Genomic DNA, 7,606 nt, shown 5'->3' with positions numbered 1-7,606 from the left:
GGGGGGAAAGTAGTTTAAACACTAGCAGGCAGCTGATAACTGCGTCTATACCTGTGTGAATGTCCAAAACTGAACTTTTGAACTCTCAGGAAGTCTGCTGCTTCCTACCAGCAACCAGTATGGTCTGGCTATAAATTTTGATAAAGCCAGAACTAAAGAATTGCATGTCCCAACTCCTCCAATTAACACAGAGACCGAACCTCAAGTTGGGGGCTGATCATGCGTTGTATTTCTCCATGTAGTCTACTATAGAAACCAAGAGGCTAGGGGCCTCAAAGAAGAGCTCCCTGGAAAGAAGACACGGCTTTGGAGTGAAGAAAGGGGCATGGAAAGAAGGTGGTGAAAATCCCAGCTGGAGGAAAGGTCTTGGAGATGAGGGGGTATGTATGGAAACAACTGCCAGGGGGTGCTCAGGGACCTTGGTCTGCGATGCCTGAGGCCAGTAACTGCAAGCAGCAACACACTGCAGTCCAACATGACTTTGTCCCCAGTGTTCCCAGACCAGCAGTGACCTCCCTGCTGGGAAGGGAAGCCAAGACCTACTGAACATAATGCTGCCAGGGGAGCAAGTGAGTGTGAGAACCTAGTATAGGGCAAAAGCTCCAATCTTGTTGGTTCTCGAATAAATCCAAGTACCCAAATCCACTACAGGCTGTTGGTTACTCTGCCTTGCCCATGAACATTACAAGCAGTTATTCTGCAGCCTGTAGCACAGTCCTGTCCTTTCTGAACAAATGCTATTGGTTTGACACTGATGCACAAAGCCATGGATGTATTAAGACTAATTTGAATACAGCTTTCTTGTAGGATTTGCCATGGTGACTGTGACCATTATCACTCTGCATCTCTGTTTACGTTGCTTCTGAAGATAGGTACAATAAAGGAATCCAAAGGTGAAGTATCCTGCCGGGATTTATACAGCATGCTCATATGATGTCTCCGGATTGCCCTTAAATCCACGCTATATACCCCAGAGGGCTCCCACAGCAAAGGCACCTAGCACTACCTGCAAAAATCCACCACTCCCCTTTCCCAAGCTACTCATTTCTGCAAAGCTACTGCCAGCAGGCAGGATGAGGCTTGCCAGCCCCAGTCCTGTCCTGTGACAGAAAGGGACAGGAGAATGGGTGTGGGGCTGGGATCTCTGACACCCCATCCTCCATGTTACCAGGGCCAGTCTAGACCACAATTAACAGGGCAGGCTGGCAGCAGGGTGATTAATGAATGATGCTGAGAGGGAACAAATTATTCCTTCAATAAATGCAGGTAAACATGCAGCTGCCAGGGAACCATTTATTTAAAGAGTGCCCCTGTTTTTAATTGTAAGCTCTTCCTAAAATACCTGAAACCAATGTCCAGACCAGTTTCTCACAGCAACATTTATGGTTGGGATAGAAGAACATTCTCAACTTACTTGCCCCACCAGCCTTGTCCACTTGCCCAGATGACAGTCTGGGCCTCTCTTCTCTTTAAATTTTGTCTTGCTGCAAGAGAATAATACCCCATCCTCCTGGGAGGTGAAATGAGGTATCTGGCAACCCAGGCCAGGGTGCACAGTGGGCTGGTTTATGAAAAAAAATTGTAGGTGGAAAAAAGTGGAGGAGATATAGCTCCCTTCTGCTTGGTTCTGATTCTGAACTGTTTTCTGATGTATTTTAGGTTTTTGGCCAGGCCCACCACCTGATTACAAAGCTATGGATTTTGCACCTAAAAAAGATGGAAGTGTATCAAGCATTATACATCTCTTTTCCCCCGTTTTTTCGCCTTAAAACTCTTGGGGCTGCTTACTTGAGCATTAATTTATTGTGGGATTGATCTGTCTATCTATTTGTGCTCCAGTTAGTAGGGCTTTTATGGAGGTTGTGCAATATTTATGTTAAGAGCTGTAGACCTCTGGATCTGAGCTGACTGGTTCCTAATGCACAGTGTTTAAATCTGGGTACTACTTCTGCTCAGGTATTTTAAAATCCTGTATTTAGCAGTCAAATTTAGGGTTGTGAATGTTGCGCACCTGCAGCCCTTATTTAGAGCAATATGGTATATAGCAAGTGGGTGCATTTCTTGAAAAGGAAGATTTTTTGTCACATTCATGTATGTTAGGTAGTGCCACAATTACTGAAAGGAAGATGACCAGTTTGATCAAAGTTGGATTTAAATAATGCAGAAAACTAAATAAAGAAACTAATACAGTACTAAATAAAGAAGTAACAAAACATTTACTATAGAACAAGAAAACAGAAATTAATTCATCACAAGCTGGTAAACTTCTGCAGGCACTACCTAACATACATGAACGTGACAAAAAATTATTTTACCCTCCCTTACTTAGAAAAAGCTGAAAAAAAAATCTTCCTTTTTAAGAAATGCACCCACTTGCTATATAACGCTTGCAGTTTTCAACTCTTACACTAATGTCTTTGTGAAACAAATATCCTCTCCATTTTCTATGTATTAAAAACATTTTAAAAACATTTTAAAATACTAAAACTTGGAGATAAACATCTCAAGTCAAACTAGTTTCAAGCTGTTTCCTGAACAATGAAGAGAGTAGCAAATTTTTAAGGCCACAGTCAGAAAAAATATCTGAGACAAAAAAAGGACCATAAAACAGGAACAGAGGTCATTAAACTCGTGGCTACAACCAGGTTCATATAAAATTCAGATGGTTTTCAAATTATGTTAAAAAAGCCTGATAATACAAATATCTGTATCACCTTCAACTCACATTTTCATGTACCATCATTTTGCAATAATATTTCATAACTAACCCTAAACTGATCCAACAGTCAACAGGATCGAGAAAGAAGATACAATAAGAGCTGTTTGCTGTTCATCAGCATGCAGAGTTCCTTCCATATGCAAATTTAAAAAATAATATGCACTACAAGGTGTTGAACACTGATTATATTGTAACTTTTTCATAATAACCTATTATGTTTCCCCAAATACTTCCTGGGGATATAACACTTAAAAACATTTCCCATTGGGAAAATTTCCTTTTTTTCCCCTCCCTTTTATTTGCCTTTTCCTTTTTTTTTAATAAATCAAAGTAGCAACATTCTTTCTAATGAATTTCAAGTTACTTAACACGATTTACTGTACCCCTTAACGTGTAATGTTATTTTGAAAAATAACTTTAGAATACGCATATTTTTAAAAAGCTAATTTGTTTCTCTGATCTCCAGTTCAAGCATACTTAAACTCCAATGTTTTTTCTGCAAATCTCTCTCCTGCGAACAACTTGGGGTTGGAAAGCAAAGCTGGTTTCTTTCATGCTCATCCGTCGTCACCAATAATAAAGATTTGAAATCAAATTATTCCCTTCCTCACTGATTCCAATATTCTGGGATAAAAAGCTTTACTTAAAATTTCCTTTGCCTTGTTTTGAATATTCAAAGTACACTATGTCATACTTACAGAGCCAAATTAATTTATTCCTAAGCAACCCAATTATGCTCACTGAAGTCTTCTGCAATTCCCAGGTCTAGTTCTGCCTTCTAACAGGCCTTTCAGATCTCTCTTGAAAGCACAGAATTGGACAAGCTTGTAACACTGAAGACACATTTGTTATTTTCAAATCAAATTATACTTTCTCCTACCTTTTCTTGTTACGTTGATGAACAAAATCAAAAGTGTACCACAGGGGTAGAAAGGTAAGGATTATTTTTGTGTATTCCTTTGATATTCTGCATTCTCTAAATAAAGCAAAGCAATAGACTAAGAACAGGCTCAAAGCCACAAGTCATATGGGTTTCCTTGAAATTATAATTTTAACCCTATCACGTGCCAGTACATTATGATACACGATGTATCCTTTAAGAGGATGCCAGTCAACAGAGACATTTACATTTATAAGAGATTCAACTCTTAAGCCTTTATTCTGACAGGTATCCTGTATTTATAAGCTATGAGCAAGAGAATATTTTTCCCCACAAGTGGAATGTATACGTAAGCCCCCTTTTTTGTGAAATAACTACCTCCTTGCTTCCTCTGTTATTCATCACTTTTGTGGACGGGGGAAAAAAAAAAGTATTCCATTTACCTGTTTCACAGAAACCTAAATTTGGTTGAAAGCTTGAGAGAGAATGTATTACTGCTGACTGACTTCTATTCAAATGTTCACTTGATTCCAATCATCCTTGCAACACAACAGAGTTCCATAAAATGTTTGGGTTTTTAATAAGAGAAATATTTCCAAAAATACAGAAAATGTCACAATGAAAGTTGAGCATAGAACCTAACACCACTCCTTGATAAAGTACATTCAGGTAAGAATTGCTGCCCTCAACTTTTTAATATGGCCATCCTTTCAAGTGAGAAAAAACTGCTTGTACAACAACATAGTCACCTTCTATTTTATGATGATTCAGCTGTATTACGAGATACACTTAGTGTACATTTGATTGCTATCCAGAAATAGTTGACAAGAGTGAATTCTTTTAGATGTCACATTCTTGATTTTAGGAATATTTTTCTTTTAACAAGTGTAAAAATATTTATGGAATGCAGGAATGAAGATCTTTTTGCAGATATAAACAAAGCTAAAAGAAAAAAGGCAGAAATATAATTTCTGAATTACAAATACCAAAATGAAAAAAATAAACAAGTTGCATAAGATTTCAATCATATAGTCTATCTTCTCTGTCAAAGGCTGTGGAAGAAGTCAGTAAGTTCAATTTCCCTTTGATAATGCGAGACAGAAAAATATTTTGCTGTGATTTCCTAGTGATTATTTAATTCTAACAATTGAAAGAATGTTGGATTCCACTGCTGTGTTAACAATAAGATAAATGGCAACCAATTATGTAAATGCAATCCTTAAGACAAAAGTTCCTCATTATTTAAGAACTATGAAATCAAGAGCCAGCCCAAGCAAGAACATTCCTGTTAATTTTCTTAAGACATTTTTCTAGCCAAATGGCTTTTATTTCATGAACCAGAGTAGCAATCTTAAGATTCTTAAGTACCAATGTACTTAAGTACAGTGGACTGAATTTCCCGAAGGGAAGCGCTCCACTAGGTTAAAGCACTTCGGCTTCAAGTCTGGTCTATGTCAAAAATGAAATACGGCTTACAGCTTACTATGCCTCGTATAATTCCTCCATCAGGTGCTTGTGCAGCAGTTCAAAACAAACTCGAATTTCTAGTTATTCGGTTAAGACTGGCTAAGACTGTTTTGCCATGAAAGCTTAAATGTACTTTAGCACAATTTTCACCAAGATGGATATAGCTATTTCACTAAATGATATGGCTAAAGCAATTAGACACGCTTTTCTTTTCTCAGAACAGCAGTACCCAATGCAGAGTATATTCCACTTTGGGAATTCACAGCAAACCGTTGTCCTGACAGTTCCTCTTGGCACAGTATTATTGTAATGGACTTTCTGCTAAAAGGCTCTCCCCAGCTAGTTCTTTATACCTTTTCACTCATTGCTGTACTTGTTTCTTGCAGACAGTCACTCATCAAATAGAATTGAGCACTGCACAGTGCCTTGGATGCTTCAGCCTTTTGTACGGCTGAGGGCCTTCCACTGGCAACTCCACAGCCTGCTTTCCAGTGGTAGCTCTGGAACCTAACTGCCATAAGGAGGAACAGCCAACATCGAGTTTGAACAGGCCCTGGTGAAACCCACAGAGTTATTGTGGGCAAAGTATTATAGGGGGATAGCTTTCACCATTAGAGTTGAGGTATGCCATCAGCGATATGTAGGTACTGCTTAAAGCAACTCATATCTACAATTACTATGAGAAATATAATGTTGTCTTGCAGATAAAAAAGAGATTCTTTTCCACAGGAAGATCGGTACTAATACAAAACCACATACCCCACAGATTTATACAAAAGCATTAAAAACTCAGGGTCATATGAAGAACTGACTTCATCCTGAGTACTTTTTTTTTTTTCCTTACAGGTCACCTTCTACCATTGAGCTACTCTGAAGACTTACCTCTAAAAACCATCCTGTCACATCCTTCACTCTGTAGCCTTTACATCTTTCTGTCAAGGTAGGGATAACATTACTAGCAGCCTGAAGAATGGCTCAGTAAATGTACGACCCACTTATTTCTCATGTTCCATTTCCATTTAAAACAAATTACCCGACTCCAAAACTAATCTGTACTACAACTTTATTATAGAATCATAGAATCATAGAATCATAGAATCATAGAATCATAGAATCATAGAATGTTTAGGGTTGGAAGGGACCACTAGTGGTCATCTAGTCCAACCCCCCTGCAGTGAGCAGGGACACTGCTAACTAGATCAGGTTGCTCAGAGCCCCATCCAACCTGGCCTTAAATGTTCCCAGGGATGGGGCCTCCACTACCTCTCTGGGCAACCTGTTCCAGTGTTTTACCACCCTCATTGTAAAAAATTTCTTCCTTACCTCTAGCCTGAACCTACCCTGTTCTAGTTTAAAACCATTTCCCCTTGTCCTAACACAGCTGGCCCTACTAAAAAGACGTTCCCCATCTTTCCTATAGGCCCCCTTTAGGTACTGGAAGGCCGCAATCAGGTCTCCCCGTAGCCTTCTTTTCTCCAGACTGAACAAGCCCAACTCTCTCAGCCTGTCCTCATAGGAGAGGTGCTCCAGCCCTCGGATCATTTTTGTAGCCCTCCTCTGGACCCGCTCCAACAGGTCCATGTCCTTCTTGTGCTGAGGGCTCCAGAGCTGGACGCAGTACTCCAGGTGAGGTCTCACCAGAGCAGAGGAGAGGGGCAGAATCACCTCCCTCGACCTGCTGGCCACGCTTCTCCTGATGCAGCCCAGAGTACAGTTGGCCTTCTGGGCTGCCAGCACACATTGCCGGCTCATGTCTAGCTTTTCATCCATATTAACTCACCAGTCAACATTAACAGCTTCTGTAGCTGCCATAGACTGTAGTTACATGACTCACTAAGCAAATGGTTTGTGCCTCTACTCAGGGAAGGAAAAGCTTCCTTGTGACAAAGGCTTGAGGCATGCTTTACGTGAAGAGATGAGGCTTGGCTCACTAGAATCATCCGTATGTCCTGACAAAAATCAGCAAAAACCTTACAAAGCATAAAAGCAAGAAGTACCTTTTATATCTTTCACTGTTCTGGTGAGTTAACATCATGGTGAACTTGCTATTTCCCTTAGTCTGGCTACCAGACATATCCAGGTTATCATCGGTGTTAGCGATTGCCCTGTTTCTGTTGCTAAACTCAACAATGCACTTCCCCGCTTGCCTGGGTTTCACTGTGTGAGCCACTGCCCACCAGCCCCCCAGCCTCCCTGCTGCATCTCGGCTGCCGTGACCTCACCACCAAGCGCTGGGAACCGTGGCCAACACCGACCGACACTCAACAAATACTTCACTTGGTGCCAAAGACAGTTTAGGCCCCCTTCCAGTTCCTCTTCACCAGATTCAATCAAGTCAAGCTCCCACACCGAGGGCACACTGGCAGGGCTGGAGCTCAGAGCTGCTCTAACAAAGCTTTTAGGAGCAATCCACCGCTTCCGACACCAAGCTCTGTTAAGCTGACCCCACCACAAAGAGACAAACTCTCTCTGAGCACTGACTAACGCGCTACAGCAGCCCACCCCGAGGCACAGGCGGGGCTGGGGGCACAGGCAGGGCG

The 7,606-nt window shown here is 40.9% G+C and overlaps 1 protein-coding gene across 2 annotated transcripts in view; it reads left to right on the top strand.

The window, feature by feature from the left end:
- Positions 1-7,606, top strand: part of EIF3E (eukaryotic translation initiation factor 3 subunit E) — a 41,715-nt gene that overhangs the window by 5,359 nt on the left and 28,750 nt on the right. For both annotated transcript variants that reach the window (XM_035893816.1, XM_009638393.2), the window contains exons 2-3: positions 4,831-4,836; positions 5,998-6,007. The gene's annotated coding sequence lies outside the window, so the exon portion shown is untranslated. The remainder of the gene's footprint in view (positions 1-4,830; positions 4,837-5,997; positions 6,008-7,606) is intronic.

Source organism: Egretta garzetta, unplaced genomic scaffold (genome assembly GCF_000687185.1).
Source record: "Egretta garzetta isolate BGI_Z169 unplaced genomic scaffold, ASM68718v1 scaffold154, whole genome shotgun sequence".
Taxonomy (NCBI): Eukaryota; Metazoa; Chordata; class Aves; order Pelecaniformes; family Ardeidae; genus Egretta; species Egretta garzetta.
The sequence above is the reverse complement of the archived record's forward strand: the minus strand, read 5'-3'. Positions and strand labels throughout refer to the sequence as shown.